Genomic DNA, 20,024 nt, shown 5'->3' with positions numbered 1-20,024 from the left:
TGACCAAGACATAGATGAGAGGACCGGTCTCTTGGCCATCTAGTGTGAGAGATGGAGGCTCACATAGTATCTTCTTCAGACCCTCATATTGGGAATGTGGTGGTCACATCTGCCCCATAGATATTGCTATGGGCAATGCCCTAGTTTTGCTACCTGGGCAATTACCCCCAACCCCCTCCCAATCTGCCACTGTTTTAAATGGAAATTTCTCTCTCTCGTACACATACCCCACAAAATGATAGACATTTAGCTTCCAGTCAGAGTAGGATGCAATGGCCCCTGCACCCCCACAGCTGTCAACAGTGGATGCATGTAGCTCCTATTTACAGACAGTATGCTATGTCTCAGAAGGTTGGGTAGTTACTGTACTCGTTTTTGAAGGTCTGGCTTAAGAAGCTGTCATACTCTGTGTATCCATCCATAGACCTCAGTGTCATACCTCTAGAGGCCGTGTGCCTCTCCTAAGGGGTTTTCTATGGACTAAGCATCTTCTCGGATGCAGCTGATGCCCTTTGTGGCCAGGCAGGTGGAATCAGTAGGCTTGTGGAAGGGGGTGGCCCGTTGCTCATCCTTAGAGTACCACAGGAGAAAAGGCACATGAGCAGCCTGAGGTCTCAGTGCATCTTCCCCGACTGTCATCCAGGAGCGCAGGGTTGAAGTCATGCATTCTTCACGAGTAAGTTCATCAGAGCATCTCCATGGCAGATTCAGAAGACGCTATCTCTTACAAACGAAGAGCCCATCTTGATCCCATGGAACTCTCAAGTTCACAAACTGCTTTCATCTCTGACACAGATTTTTATTATCCTTTCCCCAACAGATCATTTTTCTTTTCATTTATTCATTTATTATTCATTCATTCATTCATTCATTCATTCATCCATTCATTCATCCATCCATTTAGGCTTTGCTGGGGTGCCATGTGGGTGGTACTCTTCACTTCTTGCTTCATAATACAATTATTTGCACAAGGGGTTTCATTTTTTCCTTTGGGTAAATTGGTGGTTAATTAAAACTCTTTTCTTTAGGGTAAAAGAGGGGAGTGTTAAACATCAGCTATGATTTATAGCTTGTCTAGGGGCTGTCAGGAACATCAGCTGTCAAACCTCTTAGTGATCCTTGTCCTTGATGTTGTCTCTCAACCAAATCCCCCTTTCTCTCCTTTCCATTTTTTCTCCTGTCTCCCTGTCCCTCTCTTTCACACACACACACACACACACACACACACACACACACACACACACACACACACAGGTGCGTGCGCTCACACATGCATCTCCAGCCAAAAGAAACCCTCCATAACTTCTGCTTCACTGTTATGTTGTGAACTGTAGACACTTTCTATTTCCCACTGTGCCATGAAATGCACTGTATACCAGAAGGCATCCAAAGCATGATGATGTGTATTCAGAATGTAATATTGCAGATGGAGATAAAACAGCTTCTAAGAGAAGTTGCCTAGTCCCATCAAATAATTAAAAAGGTTAAAGCTAGGGTTTGGGCCCACAGTGCTCCTGAAGTCCTCTGTACACCCATCTATGAGGGACAGAGTCTCTCCTATAAGCTCTCACCACCTAGCAGGAGGGCAGCTTAGGCCAAAGGCCAAGTCAAGAATTCATCAAGGCTGTATGGGCTACTGTTTTTCCACAGGTTATCCCGTGGTGGGAATCAGATTTCTCAGGGAGATATTGCTGGAAGGACTTCATGACCAAAGGGGCTTTATTAGACCCGTGCAGTCTTCTACTCTCCCCAAGAAGGCTGGTACACACGAACTGGGAAAATCTTGCTGCTGGACTCAGAAGGAATCAGTGATAGATAAGAGTTGACAATGAACAACTGCTATTCTCTGGATGACTTAGAAAAGGTTTCAGCAGGCTATTCTCTTTTTCTATACAATGTGGCCAGAGAGTTCTATTGGGGTGTTTAGAGAAGAAACGTTTCTCATTTTCTTGTGTGTGTATGTGTTTGTGCACATGTGTGTTAGTGTGTATGTGTATGGTATATGCCCATGCACATGTTTACTCATGCATGCGCATTCCTGCCTGTGAGGACAGGTACACTTATGCTGCGGCCCAGGTATGGAGGTGAAGCAACAACCTTGAGTGTGCTCTTTATCGCTAACTTGACACAGAGTCCCTTTGTTGCTCACTTCTGTATACTGAAGGCTGACTAGCCCGTGATCTCCACGGGGATTCTTCTGTGTATGCCAATTACCTTGTAGTAAGAACACTGGAGCAGCATTGCATATCCTGTGCTACTGTAAGAGCTTTCTGTGGCTGTTGAGCATTTAAACTCATGTCCTCAGGCTTGCCCAGCAGTTTACCCATTCAGCTATCTCCTTAGCCCTCCAGTTTGCTTTAAAGCCCAGAAGAGGAGAGACTTAGTTGAGTAGCTACAATTAAGCAGCCTCTCTGGACCCTGTTCCTTCCAAAGGCCACCACTAGAAGTCTTTAACGGTCTCATTATTACCCCAAGCTCCTTAAGAACAGCCTGATTACAGTCATTCACGCAGAAGTGATCAGAAAGGAGGAGGCTTTGCACTTTGTCTCATTAACTGGCATGGCGACAAAAAGATGAATTCCCACAGAGGCATCCAGATGTTCTGTTTGATGCCCTTCAGTAGTTGGTCTCTGGTGTTTCAGAGACGAACTTCCCTGATGGTTTGCACCAAGCACTGAGTTTTGGAGGAAGACTGCTTCTGGGTGTCTCCATGGCACCAGGCTCCCATGTCTACATACTCAGAACTGTTGCGATCACAGTGGTCTCTGCCCCATTGCTCTGGGGATCCCTTCCACGTAGGGTTGGCTCATTGCTCTCTTCAGTGCCTGTTCCAGGCACCGCCAGCCCACACAAGTGCTGTTTTCTGATACTGAAATTCTCCAGTGAGCCCAGCTCTAATTAATTACCATGGATTCCACACTCAAGGGGAAAACCTGCTTGTGAGGGCAAACATGGAGTAATTCATTCAGGAGCCTCAGACTATAAGACTATGGTTGGGAGCAGTGCTTCTGCCTGAGGTAGGGAAGGGCACGTTCAGGTCCCACTTCTTGCAAGGCTGAACTGTCCCTAGAGCCTAGCAGAGAGTAAGCCTGGACACTAACCCTCCAAAAAGAAATCAGGGCCTTTCATGATCAAGGTTTATAGAAACTGCACTCACACCCGCTGCCTAGAGATGAACCCTTAGTAAGCTGCAAGTCGCCACCTCGACTCTCAGGAAATCCAAGTGGTGACTTAGGGTGGACTGTTGTCATTGTCCACGTGGGCTGGTCTTTCTTCTCAATCACATGTTGAAGTTTCAAAAACCAAGGCTCCAACGTTATCAACTTATCAAAATGTATTATCACTATAACATTATTTTAAAGTATTATTTAGATAGGATTATTTACTTTAAAGTAGTTTTATTAGTTATTTGAGCATTTCATACAATGTTTTTGGTCACATTCATCTGCCCTTTTCTAATCCCACCCCACACCACTAATCCCTACCTTGGTACCTACCCAGGTTCATATTCTTGCTCTCTCTCTCTCTCTCTCTCTTGGTCTCTCTGAGTCTCTGTCTCTCTGTCTCTCTCACTATCTGTCTCTGTCTCTCTCTCTCTGTGTGGGTGTGTATGTGTCACTCCTCGCTTTCTCAGTCTATCATTCTCTCTCAACCCACTGAGTCTAAAATTTTTTATCCAAATATTCCATGATACGGAGCTTGCCCTCCAGACGGTAGATCTACCAGGGTTCAACGTCTTACAGAAATGCTGAGATTTTGCTGGCTTGAGCTTGTGCAGGTATTGATTGTACTGTCATAATTGCTGTGAGCTCATATATGTCCTGTGGCCATTCCTAAAATCATCCCCCACTTTCTTACATGATTTTCTCTGAGCCTTTGGGAGGAGGTATGATGGAAAGGTGCCTTGACCAACTGCGACTCTCTGAGTTAATTGCCATCTACTGTAAGAAGAGTCTTCTCTGTTGAGGGTTAGAGATGCATGAGACTGAGTCGAGCAGTGAGTCATTAGCAGTTGGTTTAAGACTATGTTCATTTAACATTAGGAATTGGTTTCATAATATGTCTATTTTACAGAGTTAATAGTAGGAAATTTTCCCCTGGAGCCTATTACCTTCCCTACCACAGGTTCTTGGCCCCAGTAGTGGTGCCAAGTGTAAGTTTCAGTTTGTGAAGTAGGGCTTAAGTCCAAGTGGAAAGTGGTTGGTTACTCCCATGAGGTTCATACCACTATTATACCAGTGGCTGTACTTTACCAGGACAGTCATCAGAGATAGCAACCAGATAAAACTGATCACTAGGCTTCTCCTCTGGCAGCACAAATAGCATTTTTACCACTCTGATAGCTAGGCTGTGGTGATGGTGCCAGCTTGATTTCTCTATGTTTTGTGACTGGAGTAAACAGACTCTTTAGCCATAGAACCTTACTGTCACATTCTGGTGGGTAACCAACAGCATTGCCAATAATATGCAATGCTTGAGTTTCTATAGCAACCCAGTGGCAAAATCTCAAAAACAGTTAACCCCTTCTGGGTAGTCAAGTTTTTATTTGCAGACATTGTCTATTATTCTAAGTGTGCATTTTCAATGGTTTCTTTCGTGTATATTTTAATTATTCATATTTTTGTTTATATCAGCATTATGTTTGTGCACTATTTGTGTCACCCGTGACCATGGCAAGAAGAAAAGAATGTCGGATCACATGGAGGTAGACATAATGACAGTTGAGAGCCTCCATATCAGTAGTCAGAATTGAACATTTGCAAGAGTGGCCAGAGCTTTTAATTGGTGTTGCATCTCTCAAGACCCTACCCGTTTTTTGATTGTTTGTTTTGTTTTGTTTGATTCTTTGATTGTTTGTTTTAACTGAAGAGAAGTTAGAGTTTCAATTCATAAAAAAAGAACCAATCTTTCCTTATTTCCCCCCCTCTTCAGTCCCAGCTTTCTACTAACCTGCTTTTAATTTCTGCCTATCCTGGACATTTTGTATAAATTGATTCATATAATATATGTTCAGCTCTACTGTAAATTTTTTATTGGAAAATTTGAAATATGGACCCTGAAGTGATTAAGCACTGTAAAGGTTTTTTTTTTTTTTTTGAACCTTGATGTAGAAGTAGAGACGTAGTCTACACGCTAGTAAGTAAGCACTGAGAGACAGAAATGTTGAACGGCCACGTCCTCATTCTACTAGCTATGCTCAAGGTGCCATGTGATTATCATGACCACTCCCAGGATACCAATCAGCCCTAAGTCTGTAATTAGCTTTTTATCAATACTCTATAAAAATACCAGTGAAAGTCTATTCTGGTATCTTTTTTGTTGAAATAAATCAGCTGAGTGGCTTTTGCAAATCGGTTGCTCTTACTCCAACTGGTTAGAGAGGTTTTCCATATGATACCATAGCTGTGAACTCATAAAAGGTGCTGCTCTTTCCAGAAAGCTCCATTATGGCAGGAGGAATCAGGACCAATCAAAGGAACTCAGTTTTCTTGACCAGACTGGAGATAAATGAGGACATGAGGACCAAGTTGAATGGATATTCGATAGAGATTATAATAATATTATATCTGTGGCACTGTGGGAAAGGAGGAAGTGAATGGATGGAATGGTGCAGTGACTAAAAAGACATTGTTTAAAATCAATTCATATGCTATGTGTAGGGTCTGTAGAACCCTCTTCTCTACTTCCCAGGCCTCCTGTTTGCAAAGAAGCCATTCCTACATAGAGGCCACTAAGACTTTGCTTATCTGACATACCTTCTGTGTGACATGGGGTTTTGTTACACATGTGCCTTTGTCCTCTGCTCTGTATCTGCTGGATGGGTTAATGAGTCCAGAGTCAAGAAGACAGAACTCTCAGAACAGGACCATCAAGTGAAGGTCCAGAGTGGTCAGAAATGTTGTGAGAAAGCATAGGGATGGCTTGATACAAACATGTATCAGCATGTTTCAAGGGCTATGAACATGTATCAGCATGTTTCAAGGGCTATGAACATGTATCAGCATGTTTCAAGGGCTATGAACATGTATCAGCATGTTTCAAGGGCTATGAACATGTATCATCAGCATGTTTCAAGGGCTATGAACATGTATCAGCATGTTTCAAGGGCTATGAAAGAGCCCTGAGTACAGGGCACACACTGATGTGTTTATTGTTTGCCAGTTACATTTTGAGTTCAACATCTGTTTTGGTATATCATCGTATAACTCATAAAAAAATACAAAAACAAAAAAACACTGTGCTTCTGAGATTTCCATTAAAGTGATATGGGACAAGTGTAAAAGAAAGAACAGTGTGAGTTTACAAACTATGAAATGCTAAGTAGAGACTATGCTGTAAAAAGGATAAATGTAGGGAGAGAGAGAGAGAGACATAGACAGAGACAAAGAGACAGACATAGTCATTTGAAGACTCTAGCGAGGGGAGGTTTGACCCTTATGCCATGTCTCACATGGTTATGGAGAAAAAGCGTGTGTGTGCATACTACACGTGCGTGCGTGTGTGTCTGTGTGTGTCTCTGTGTGTGTGTGTGTGTGTGTATGTGTATGTGTCTGTCTGTCTATGTAAAATAAAGAGTGATTCAATAACATGGGTAAATAATATGACAGAGTGCGTATTGAAATGCCATCTAAGAAAGTATTATTTCTGGAGCAAAGTGGGCAGTGATCCAAGGTTAGGCAGGATTAGTGTAGAGAGTAGGGTTCAGCCACTTCATGGTGGCCTTACAGTCCACAGCAAAGAAACTAGGTATTATGTTAGATGGTAGGAATCCACTGTTTAGATTAGAGGCATCGGTGACATAAGCAGATTAGCACAAGGGAGTGTCCTCTCTGTAGGATTGTTCATAGAGACAAAAAACACATAGGGGTTTAGGGGTGAATCTACTTTTGCTAATACAGAACACAACTGATCATTTGAATTTATGTGTCTAGATGAGACATGTACATAGATATTGTAGGCTTGAAGTCACAAAAGTAGAATGTCTCTGATCTCAATATATTCCAATTTCCCACAGCCTTTCAAATGGAAGAGAAGTGTATAAGTACATGTGAGTACAGGGCTTGAGGTCTCCAGTTGTCTCATTTCTTCCTGAGGAGGTGACTTCAGAATGCCAACATAATGAAACAGAGGAGAGGAGTTACCGAATCCATTTCTGATGGTGCATAATCTCTGTTATTGGAGCATGTTCATTAGGAAACCTTCTGATTATCCTGACAGCTCTGGTTTCTAAACTCCCTATGGACAGACAAAGGCATAGAGAAACTTACATTTCTCCTAGGACAGAGCCAGAGGTCATTTTGTGTTTTGGGCAGCTGTCTATAGTCATATTGAAATCCTGTTGGCTCACATGTTACTAAAAACTAGCCAATGTCCTTGTCAATTTTTGTACACTTACTGCCCTTTACAAATTAATGTGAAATTGTGGATCCTCCAAGTCAAGGAAGAAAATGTCCATTTGTTTTCCTCAAGCTCTTGTAGGCATTCCATGTCTCTGATTCTGTAGCTACATAAAGCCCCGGGGGACATAGAATGCTATGTCTGCAAAATACCTCTGAGTGTTTTTGTAGAGTATTTTCCATATAAGGCCAATGCTGGAAAGACAGACACACCATTCCCTTACATTACAGCCTTTGGTAGACTCCCTCATCCCAGAATCCAATAGAAAGAGCACTGAACCAGGAGTGAGACCTGAGTTTTAATCCTAGGCCTGCCACTTACTGAGCATAGAAGTCCACAACAGGTGATTAACCTTCAATTTTCGAGTCTCTCATCTTCCAAGGAGTGAGTGTGGTTTAAAATGCCATAGCATTTCTTCTGACAGTGTGAGTCAGGGTCAGTGTGGGACACCCAGGTGTGAAGGAGTGAGTTGACACTTCTGCAGTTGGTTTTGCCTGTGGTATGTGGAGACAAGGCACAAGTTCCAGGCTATCTGATGTGTGGCCGAGGTGGAGAAGGTAACAGTCCCAGTGAAGAGCATGCAGCATCCACGGTGAGAGCAGTGGAGTGCAGTGCCCATCACTTACTCTGGAGTTTCGAGCAAACTCCACCTCTGCCCAGATCCCTTGTCCTCAAGATCGCCTCCCTGTGCTGACTCACAAAGATTGTTGTGGGCCACACTTAAGATTTAGGCGTAGGACTGGTACTTGTAAGAGCTTTCACAAAGTTCATAATTGCTTTAGCCTACTTGACATCAGGCAACTATTTATTATTTATATAATTAGAGTTTGGTGTTGCCTTCTAAGACCATAGCAGGTCCTCTTGCAAAACCTTCTAAACTCTCAAACTCTTCGAGTCGATCAAGGCCTAGTCCTCAACACGGCCTATTATTAGTGTGAAGATCCACACAGAAGAGATCTGAAATCTTCCTGTATTCACAAATCACTGTTAAATACTATCACATCATTTTGAGAATCGGAGCTGGGGTCAGGTTCTTCCATCTTCTGTGCTCTGGAGAACCTTCTCTGTAAAATGGCAGCTGACTTGCCATTTTTTCCCTTTTGACAAGTTAACCTACGTTCTAGTCACTTCTGTTCCCTTCTGTTGCCCTTTGAGAATGGGTCAGAGGTTTTGATAAGAATGAGCACATCTACTCAGCCCCTTGTTGGTAAGATGTGTCTAAGACCCTTTAATGCTTCTAATACTGGATAAGTCTAGCTTGCACTCAGTGGTCCCTCCAGCTGCCGGCCCCTTCCTGGGAGGAGCATGTCAGTTTGTGAAGAGAAGCATTCACATGATCTTCCCAAGAGTCCTCCTTTCCAAGAATATGAGTTTTCCCATATAGGAATCAAGACTTATTGGTCTGGATATCTGCTCAGCAAGCCAGCTCTCCTTCACGCTGTGGTTGGCTGCCTGCCTCATGTCTCTGGTTCATGAGCTTCTAGGTCTTCCTAAGTGTAGGCTATTCTTGGATGCACAGGGTTTGGATCATGCACATAACAACCTTAGGACAGAGACACCCGTGCTATTCACTTCAGATTAGGGTTGGATTAAATCGGACAGCAGCTGCATAGAGTTACTTTGATTCAATCCTATGCAGCAATATGATGTAGAGAGATATAGGCCAGGAGGTCATAACCATCAGTTTCTCCAAGATCCTGTCCATTTTCCTCTGGAGATTCCTCCAAAAGACAGACACTGATGAGAGACGCAGGAGAGACTGAGACAAATTGCATGGGCTCTGAACTGGGAGGCTTTGGTACACTCGGCTGTACTTTATGTGTGCCTCTGGCTCAACAACATGACGATCTTTGGAGGTTGACCAGGCTTCCTCTCAGCCACTGCTCGATGAAATACAGCTTGCCTCTTCCCATGACCAGGCATCTATGCAGCCATTTGGCATTTGGTTTAAAGAGAAAAAAAAAACAACAACAACAAAGAAAACAATGAGGTCACTAGTGGAGTAGGTACAGAACACATTGATTATCTCCTACTATTTTACTCATCCCCTAATCCTGAAGGAGAGCCAGTATTTTAGAATCCTCTTGAAGAAATAGATAAGCCTACTATCAGACAGTAGGCTTAAAACCATTTCTGTGTACCTTCTGGTACTCCTAGTGCTTTTGGACTAACCCAGGCCCATCCACTGGCTTCACTTTCTCCTCACTGGAGAGTATCCTAATTACATCTAGGGTCTAATGATAGGCCCATCATAGTACTGACTGCCTCATGTGTCTATTTTTGTATGCACAATGAACCACTTGGGGTTTGGTTGGGATATAAGCAGCTGTCTTGGCTGAATCACAGGACTTAAGGGAGGAATCGGAGATAAGAGGGATTCGGCACCAAAGCCCAGAGTTCTATTGGCCTGGCAGATCTACTAATAAATTTGACCTTGCAGTAATTCCTGTTTAAAGAGTTTAGAGATCAGTGGGGAATTCCCCGTCAAGTTTCTAATGAGAGCTTCTGTAGAAGGACCACTATTTCCAGTTATCTCCTGCCTTCGTTCCCTGGAGCCCAGAGGTAAGCTGTCAGCTTTATGCTAAGGTCGCCACTTAAAACAACCACGGCAGAGCTGTGGCCTAGAACCTCTTTATTGGCCACAGCACCCTCTCATGTCAGAGTCCAAAGGTCATGAGCTTTGAATGTGGATGGGATTTGAATGTGGATGGGGGAGGAAAGATCTCAAGCTAGGCACGGATCATATAATGGCACAGGACAGTGCACTCTCTCTGCTATCTCATGTAAGTAGCATGAGTTGACACTGATAAGTGGATATTAGCCCAGAAACCTAGGATACCCAAGATATAAGATACAATTTGCTAAACGCATGAAACTCAAGAAGAACGAAGGCCAAAGTGTGGACACTTTGCCCCTCCTTAGAATTGGGAACAAAACACCCATGGAAGGAGTTACAGAGACAAAGTTTGGAGCTGTGACGAAAGGATGGACCATCTAGAGACTGCCATATCTGGGGATCCATCCCATAATCAGATTCCAAACGCTGACACCATTGCATACACTAGCAAGATTTTGCTGAAAGGACCCAGATAGAGCTGTCTCTTGTGAGACTATGCCGGGGCCTAGCAAACACAGAAGTGGATGCTCACAGTCAGCTATTGGATGGAACACAGGGCCCCCAATGGAGGAGCTAGAGAAAGTACCCAAGGAGCTAAAGGGATCTGCAACCCTATAGATGGAACAACAATATGAACTAACCAGTACCCCTGAGCTCTTGACTCTATCTGCATATGTATCAAAATATGGCCTAGTCGGCCATCACTGGAAAGAGAGGCCCATTGGACACACAAACTTTATATGCCCCAGTACAGGGGAATGCCAGGGCCAAAAAGTGGGAGTGGCTAGGTAGGGGAGTGGGGGGGGGGGAGAGGATATGGGGGACTTTTGGGATAGCATTGGAAATGTAAATGAGGAAAATACCTAATAAAAAAAGACAAAAAAAAAGTAGCATGAGTTGAGTAGATCATAGGTAGATCAGATAATGAACATGACAGGACTGTACTGAAGCCAACCACAAGCCAATGGCAAGAGCCAGTTGGGTACATCTCTTCCCTCCTCTACAATGGGTAGCTTCAGATTGGTAGGTTGTAACTCTAAACATTTCCATTATGGAAATAGATAAATGTCTCATATCTATACTCCCCCTCCCATGATGCCAAGAACCAATTCTTTTTTTCTTCCCCAAATTTCTATTGATTCTTTGTGAGTTTCACGTCCTGCACCTCAGTCCCATTCATTTCCCTGTCTCCTTTTATCTGCCTTCCACCCTGGCAGCCTCCCATACAAAATAAAATAAAACAAACCAAAAAGCAAACAAAAATAAATGAAGCATACAAAGCATCTCTTCACGGAAGCTGTAGTGTGTCACAGTGGGTCCCACCTTATACTCTGTGACCACACTTCGTCACTTGTAACCGATTCTTAAATACTTTCTATCATGTACCTGCTAGGAATACCTGCTTTTTGCACTGGTACAATGCTCAGGATTAGGACTCCCATTTTAAACAAAGCTTTTATAAGCTCATGATGCTAGGAAGCATGGAGGATCAATCAAAGGACTCTGGAAAATTCTGCCTGGACTATGTACAGTTGGCACCTTCTCAAATGTATCAGTGGCTGGGCACCTTCAGAAGGACTGGGCAGTAATGATGCCCAGCTGTAGGCTGGACTTCAGAACAGGGTTAGAGATAAGGAGTGGAATCTCCTGGGGGTTAGGGCAGGGGAATTTCTGAACCCTATCCTGAGGCCTAGAGTGACTTTCTCAGCCCTTAGCGTCTCTGTTTCTTAGGTAAAATGGGCCTCACTTTCCCCATTTCACAGGAAGATAATAAGCCTGAAAAGGGCATGTAGTTCCTGTTCCTTGGAACTACGTGGTGGGGGTGGGGATTTCGCCTAAATAAAGGTAGAACTTTTAAAGATGATTACTGTGTGAGTAGCAGCACTTAGAGGAAGTACTCAAGCTGGGTGTCCCTGTGAAGGGGATTCCTGAGTTGTGGGGAGGGCTTTGATCTGGGCCCTTCCACTATGTGCAAAGACTTTGAAACAAGGATCCTGTCCAGGGCAAGTAGCTAACAGTCTAACAGTCTTCTTCTTCTTCTTCTTCTTCTTCTTCTTCTTCTTCTTCTTCTTCTTCTTCTTCTTCTTCTTCTTCTTCTTCTTCTTCTTCTTCTTCTTCTTCTTCCTCTTCTTCTTCTTCTTCTTCTTCTTCTTCTTCTTCTTCTTCTTCTTCTTCTTCTTCTTCTTCTTCTTCTTCTTCTTCTTCTTTTCTTCTTCTTCTTTTTCTTCTTTTTCTTCTTCTTCTTCTTCTTCTCCTTCTTCTTCTTCTTCTTCTTGCTTTTATTTTTATTTTTTTGGACACATAATTTTATCTGTGAAATAAGTGGAATGGTTCCTAGTTCTTCATGTTTTTTCATTGTTGCTGAGTCGTTAAAAGAAACCATTGTAAGAATCTTTATAGGTCTATAAAGTAGAGCTATTTTTATCAATGTCATATTCAGTCATTCTTGTTATAACAAAGACACTTTAATACCTTGAAGTATGACAATATACTTTGTGCCTTGATTATCAAGCACACTTTGCTATTTTGCATGCAATCCATTAAAGGACAGTACTTAATGAAAAGATAGCTTTCCTGGTAAGCTTCTGTGTCTTAGGTTTGGGTTACTCAATATCCCAGGAGGTTGAGTGAAGCTATAGAGAAAAACCAATGAGAATGGTCAGTCTTGACACAATACTTTTTTCCTTTTAGATATATCAAAGGTGAATAGGTGCATACAGTCAGATATTCCTTGTTGTTTCTAATGCCCCTCTATCTTAAACCAAGCCTAGCTTCATTTAGCATTGCCCCCTACAAAAACACACACACACACACACACACACACACACACACACACACACACACGTAACAAAGAATCTCCTGCCCTTCAGGCTGTGGATGCCTTCCTTGAAGTTGTTTAAGAACTAGAGTTTTTGTTTTTCTCAAGGGCTGTGTGTACTCAAGGGCTCCTTCCCTTGCTAAAGGGAAGCAAAGCCAGTGCTGAGTCCAGGAGCAGCTTTGCAGTGACTATGGTACCACTGGTTGTGGGCGAATGCTTCCCCAAACAGGTTTGAAGCAGCAAGAAATACAGAAAGAAAGCATAGACCTTCTTCTCTGAAAGACCAGTAAGTGAAGCAGGCTGGCCTCCTAACCACACAGCATTTGCTGACTCCTGAGCTGTGTATACCCAGAGCCTCATTACTTCACTGCCATGGTAGGTATGATAAACTTTCCCCCAGTACCAGCTAGGGGGGTCTAGGTGACCCCCACCTTTAGTTTCAGACAGTGGGTGTGAAGTCTACAAATGTTCTATGTGAGCATCAAGGATGCCCATCATCATTCCTAACTCAGAGTCTTTCAGAGTACGGGTACCTTGCAGACTTCTTTATTGTGGGGAGGAGGTGCACTAAAGGATACCTTGCAGGGTTTCTTTGGTGGGAATGGAGTGTCCTAAGGGTCAGCAAAAGATATAACTTTCCCAGAGTCATAGGTGAATTATCTGGTGCAACTTCAAAAACATACATTGTCACTATTACTGTAGATGTATTACTTACATCTCTGTTCTTATGGAACACTGAGAGGCCTCAAGCATCTAATTACTAAAAGTCAAACTGAGTTAGCAGCTTCTTTCAGCCCGGACGATGCTTCACTTCCAATGTTCATGTTAGTGGGCAATGAGTAGACAAACACCTTCCAACCAAATCAGTCCACAATTCTGAGGACACCTGTCCAGAAGTGAGAGGGAGTAGAAGCCAAGCACACACTAATTCCTGCGATAAGAAAACAGGGTACCTTAATTGACTGAGAAGTTGAAAAAGACACTATTCGATGTGCCTGAATCATTGAAGTGAGAACAGAGGCCCAATTTCCATAGCTTCTTGAGGTGATTTTGGAGTTCTTGCAAGCTAAATCATAGTGTTTTGAGCAAACTTTGTTTCAGTGAGACCTCATTGTGCGAGATACAAATGCACATCTATGCCACATATCCCAGCCAAGAGAAGTTGCTGGTGAGCTAGATGCTTCCAGAAGTTCCCATGAAATACAATAACGGCATATAAATATATTTAGCAAAATACAGGTTACCTGTGTGTTCTATGCCTGCCTCAGTGTTACCATGCTTGAAATCTATCCCCTTTTCCAAGGACATTTTGTTTGCTCAATCTATTGTGAATACCTTCTGTAGCTGCCTCAGAGTTTGCAAAATTTCTTCACTGAGAACAAACCTGTTTGGAAAACAACCAGGTGTTTGGATCCTTGAGGAATTTTCAGTCTGGTCCCCAGATTTATGATCCTTGTGTCCTTAGTGCAAGAGCAAGGCTGCCTGCGGAAGGGGCAATCATTTGGTTGGGCAAATAGCTCTTAACTGGCAAATCAAAGAAAGTTTTCATCACATCCAATAAACACTACTTAGTATATGCAAGTCCATAGGTTCACTCCATAGATCTAAGAAAAAAATAACAGATTAGGAGAACAGAGAAGGAGGAGGAGGAGGAGGAGGAGGATGAGGAGGAGGAGGAGGAGGAGGAGGAGGAGGAAGAGAGGAGGAGGAGGTCCTGTGAAGGTTCTATGCCCCAGTAAAGGGGAATGCCAAGGCCAGGAATCATGAGTGAGTGGGTTTGTGAGCAGGGGAGGGGATAGGGGGTTTTGGAGGGGAAACCAGGAAAAGGGATAATATTTGAAATGTAAATAAAGAAAATATCTAATTAAAAAAAAAGAAAAAAGAAGAAGAAGAAGAAGGCAAGAAGAATGAGGGAGGCATACAGAGGAGAGAGGGAAGGGGAGAGGGAGAGAGGGAAGGAGGAGAGAGAGGGAGAAGGAGGGAAGAAAGAAGGAAGTGGAAGGCTAGATAAATGAGGTTACACAAAGAGAAGGATTGATCTTGTCCAGGAAGGAAAGATGATGTGTGTAATCATGAACAGTATTTACAGCAATGGACACCAGGCCTCGGTGATTCTTATATCCACTGGACTCAGGAGCATAGTTCTCTAGGGACAAAAGCAATGCAAGTTCAGAAAAAGTAATGTTGAGGGGAAGTTCACCAGGCAGAGCCTACTATGTTAGGCTACAATGGTTTGGAGGGAAAACTGACTTCTCCATTGATAGTGGGTGCCAGGGCTGCCTCTCTGGCACGGACGGGGTGGAGACATCCCATGCCAAGATTGCTGAGTGGGGCATGGATGGCTCTGGTCTAGGCTGTTAAGAGTTGCTGTGACAGAGTTCCTGATAGGCTTTTGGTAGAGCTTTTCCCCATCTTATCCAGGGCTTATAAAAGTGAAATTACCTGCCAACTACAAGGTCTCACTATTCCTGCTCCCACCCTGGCTTCATCTGTTTTATATATAAACCTGTATGAGGGACTGATTGCTCCAGATTTGACTCCAGGAACTCAGTTTCTCTGCCAAACTGCCATACTGAGCAAAACATTGGCTTCCAGACTGAGGTCCTTGCTCCGGGGCCTTGTGTTACCTTACGCAGTCTCAAGGATTAGAATATATTGATTTACCAAGGACAGGATTGCATAGAACACTTTGATCTGTGATTTGAAGCCACACAAGCAAATTATTTGGTCAGTGCTAAGCAAAAGTTTCGTAGAAGATAAGAAGGAGGTAAGTATGGATCTTCTCCAAGCACATGGCTTCCTTTAGCATATGTGTGGTGACAGAGCTCCTCTCTTGGCGCTGTACTAACATTGCAAGCTGCCCACGGATGCTTGTGATACAATTTTTTAAATTTTGTTGAGATGAAAGACATAGCCCAGTTTGCCCTCTGGAGATGTAGCTCATCTTCAGCTCCTTCTCTCCCTGGAATAGGAAGTAACACTTTAAAACATGGAGTTTTCTGAACTTCAGAATGAACAAAGAGGGCTTCTCTGTCTGCCAAACACTGAAGGAAGAGTGAACATTTTTTTCCCTCTTAGTGGTTCATGGCAGACATCAAAGGATGCTCTAAAACAAGGTCTGGATACACATGCAACCGCTTCTTGACAGAGATGACTGCATCAGTGTCTTCTATGTGCTAGGCTGGCTAAATCGTTATCCCAGGTAAATTCTGTATAAAGGCTTTTCCTCTTAAGGCAAAAGATTTCAAGTTATAATTTTTAGGAGTGTTCAAATCAAAACATACCAAATACTAGTAATAAATTATGCTGTTATGCATGAAGTGGAGTCAGGGCCTGGCATGCTCCCTTTTCTCACATTCTGCTCAGTCCTCAAGAAAATTCTATAACCTAGAATCCCTTAAGGCATTGCTCTGTGGGTCTTCTTCTGCACTGTCCATTACTAAACATAAGAAGCATCAAGGAGCACCCAACCACGCCTCCCACAATATATGTTCCAAGCGGTCCCGGGTTTTGAGAGGGAATTATGATGTACTGAAAAGGAATGTGCGTTAGTCAAGCCAGACCATGACATTCGGCTATCTATGGATAATGAGCCCCAGAGATGATCTAACCCTCTTAAACATGTTTTTACTAAAAAGCTTAATAAATGACGATAATTAGCCTCCATGTCACCAGTTTATATAAAAATTTCTAGTAAACTTTCTGCAGAATACCACCCACATTGACTCCCCCCTGTGTCCCCCCATAAAATTTAATTTTCTCGTTCTGAGGAACAATGACTTGGCAAGAATCACATGGGTGAGTTTAAAATGGGCATCGTGAGTGTGTGTAGAATTAGGACCATGTTGCATAGATGTGGTATTTATTTCTTTAGCTATTTCTTGGAACATGCGCTGTGTTTGCTCCAGTGTGTGTCTTTGCAGCTTTCACAGGTCCAAATAACACAAGCAAGACTCATCATCTAATGGGCTTGAGATTAGCCACAGCACTCAGATGTGTTGGCATACTGCTATAAAGTCAGGACTGCATCCTTTCAAGGTTGCCCATGAAATCTTAAAGCAAAAATTGTAAAAAACTTTTTTGGTTACATCTCTAGAGAAAGTAAGAAGACGTTGCTGGAGAACTTACCTGTACCCATTAGAACCACATCATTTAAAACATAAGGAAAGACACACACACAAGAAATAAAGACTAGGCCTGCTTGCAATTATATACAGTGGTTGTTATTAGAAACCCTTGTCAATCTCAGAGCCAAGAGCCTGGATCAAAAACTGATGGTGTTAGGAGTCCAGGTTTAACCATTGGAATTCCACCAGGCGGAGAGGACTTAGCAAAGAGCACCCAGGTAGGATCTCAAGCCCAAGTGTGTAATTTGCTTTTTAGGTTGGGCAGGCGCCTTCCTTGGACTCTGCTCTATGTGCACCAAGTGCCCTGTTAGTTAGAATTAATGCACGTTTATTTAGAAGGATGTTAGTACTTAACCTGACTTTGGATTCCACTTCTGCCTCAATGGGATTTCAAACTCACTTAGCAATTTAAGCAGTTATCTGCACACAATCTTATTTGTAGGCCAGTAAATAAACCATTTCCCTCTCCGTTTCTCTGATAGTCAGAGGTGTAGACAAGCTCTTTGAGGGGTGTCTTTTTAGCAATGAGTTATTTGAGGTGGGGAGAGAAACAGAATAAATAGTATTTCCTCTCTCTCTCTTTCTCTCTCTCTCTCTCTCAAATTCCTCTCTTTGAATAGGAATATGGAATTTTGGTGCTAGTTTAGTGTGCTAGGATACTCTGTGAGTGCAGCCAATGGGAATGCTTTTGTCCAGTTAGTAGAAAAATATGATGCTGAAATGTATCTCAAGTTTTCGTCATTGTGCCTCGTGCTTTCTGCCAACCCCCTTTCATTATCATACTGATGATGAGTAGCAAGCAGCTGGTTCTACAGCAGCTCCCTTGGTCTGCTTGCCTTTATGCCTGCCATGCTGGTGGACAGGAAGGCCTTTGTGGCTTGTTGCTCCAGAGTCTGCGGCTGGTGCTGTTCCCCTTCTCTGTCTTGAGTCCTAGCAAACCTTCTGTTCCTCTTGATCCTTTCTGCATCCCCATCCCTGCACCCTCAGATTTCTGAAATTCTAAAACTTAAGTTTTAGGGGAAAACATTAATATTAAAATACACATGTAAAACATAATACATGCTTTCCTTCGTTATGTCTGTCAGTCTGTCTGAACTTCCTCTTCCTTCTCAAGGGAGAGAGTGGGCCCAGTCCACCTTAGACAGGTATGTAATGAGATAGTCGTCTTGGCTTGCCTGGACATTGCCTGAACATAAGTCACTCTAGGTCTTCCTGTATATGAAATCATTAGTAAAACATAATTGAGCTTCCTTCCTACAGCTAAAGTAAGGACCCAATTGTACTCAATAGAATAAAAAGCGAGGAAAAAAAATCCACTTCCTACAACATGGAAAAGAAGGAGAAAGGATTGGAAGGGGGGAAGGTTGACTAGAAGGCTCATGTAAAGATAGGACGATGTCTTTTAGGCCATTTGTCAAGGATTCTTTGTTCTCCCCAGAGCCGTCTACACTCTATTCCTTTGCTTGCCTATTTCTGTATCTACCCATCTATATATTCATGCTACACATCAGCATCTCTATCCTTGTCCTACAAGGGTTGAATTTTCTGGGAAGCAAGAACGAACGTACCGTCCAAGCAGAGACCCCCTGGGATTTAATTTTTTTCCAATGTCATGTCTGTACTAAAACCCCTCTGCTCTGATTTTCAGAATGACTCATGTCTTGATCCTAAATCCTTTCCCAAACAAGGGACCATTATCAGCCAAGGAGTCTGTGGGGGATATGGCCATCCCTGTCTACCCTGGTGAGGTGCATCCTTCGCTTAGTGACCAGGAGAGAGGAAGACTGGGGCAGGAGAAGAGAAGTGTGCTATCCACTCCTTTTTCAGTGGGAAACTTTAGAGCCTGTGGTGTTTTAAGGAAGGAAGACTGCACGTTGAAGGGGCAGACTTAGGTGGCCCATGGGCTTCTTGATTACAGTATTGCAGTAATTTGGTGAGGGAGCCAAAGACGGAGCCCCATTCAGAAAGAACGGAGAAACAAGAGAACAGACCCTCTCTGCATGGGAAGCTGAGTGAATCTCGTTCTTCTCTCCTCTGTGAAAAGCTGGGACCTCCCTTCATCTTTCTCCAGCTCTTTTTCTTTGAGTTTAGAGAGACTAAAACACATCCTGAATTTATGCCAAGAGACTGCGGCTCTTTAAAAAAAATGGAAGGTCGGGTCATCTTCTAGCATTTGAATGTGAACTGTTTGAGAGAACAGCACGATGTGTTGGGAATGAGATTGGTCTGAGCAGGGCCCCCAGGAAAGCTCCCTGCTTCACTGGGGAGATGAGAACATTTTCTTTCTTTTGCCTTTTAAATGAAATTCTGGCTGCCCTCCTCCCCGCACCTGCTCATCCCTCTAGCTGAGATTGGTGCAGACATTTAACCATCCTGGGAAAAGACAGGATCCTTTTCATTAACTTTAGCCTGATTGAAGTCCCTAGAGCTGGGTGGGTTTCATTTTCCTTTTCTCATTCTCTGTCTATCATGGATACTCTCTACACAGTAAGGCTGTCATGGGCATTGACCTCCCTCTTGGTGGTGCCAAATGGACACAGGAACACAGTGGGAAGAGATATTGCAGCTATTGTTTTCCTTTTATTTGTCTCATCAGCATCACTATTATCACCATCATCGTTATTATTTTGTGGTTGTTGTTGTTGGTGGTGGTGGTGGTGGTGGTGGTGTGTGTGTGTGTGCACAGCTTTTAGATATCAATTCCCTAATTCCATGGTGAGTTCCAAGGGCAGAACCCAGGTTGTCAAGATTGTACAGCAAACACTATTTTACTGCTGAGCCATCTCTCCAGCCCTTGAATCTGTGTGCATCTTACCTGTGCCTTACTTCGAATACAATCTTTGAGAGTCTTTGTGTCATTCTTAGAAGCAAGGAGACAGCTCTGTGTGGGCACTGTGGTTCCACTGGACTGCAGATAAACACAAGCAACTGTTTGTGCGAAGTTGTGGATGACAAAGAGATGGACTCAGAGGTTTCATCTTACTAATGTCACCATCAGCTCTTTTGTCCCGTACAAAATAAGACGCTTTTTTGCTTGTTTCAATAAAAAGCTATCTATTCTCAA

General features: G+C 43.1%; 1 protein-coding gene across 1 annotated transcript in view; it reads left to right on the top strand.

Moving 5' to 3' along the window:
* Positions 1 to 20,024, top strand: part of Setbp1 (SET binding protein 1) — a 360,067-nt gene that overhangs the window by 162,602 nt on the left and 177,441 nt on the right. The window lies entirely within an intron of this gene.

This window comes from Mus musculus, chromosome 18 (assembly GCF_000001635.26).
Source record: "Mus musculus strain C57BL/6J chromosome 18, GRCm38.p6 C57BL/6J".
NCBI classification, from domain to species: Eukaryota; Metazoa; Chordata; class Mammalia; order Rodentia; family Muridae; genus Mus; species Mus musculus.
This window is presented reverse-complemented; position numbering and strand designations above follow the sequence as displayed.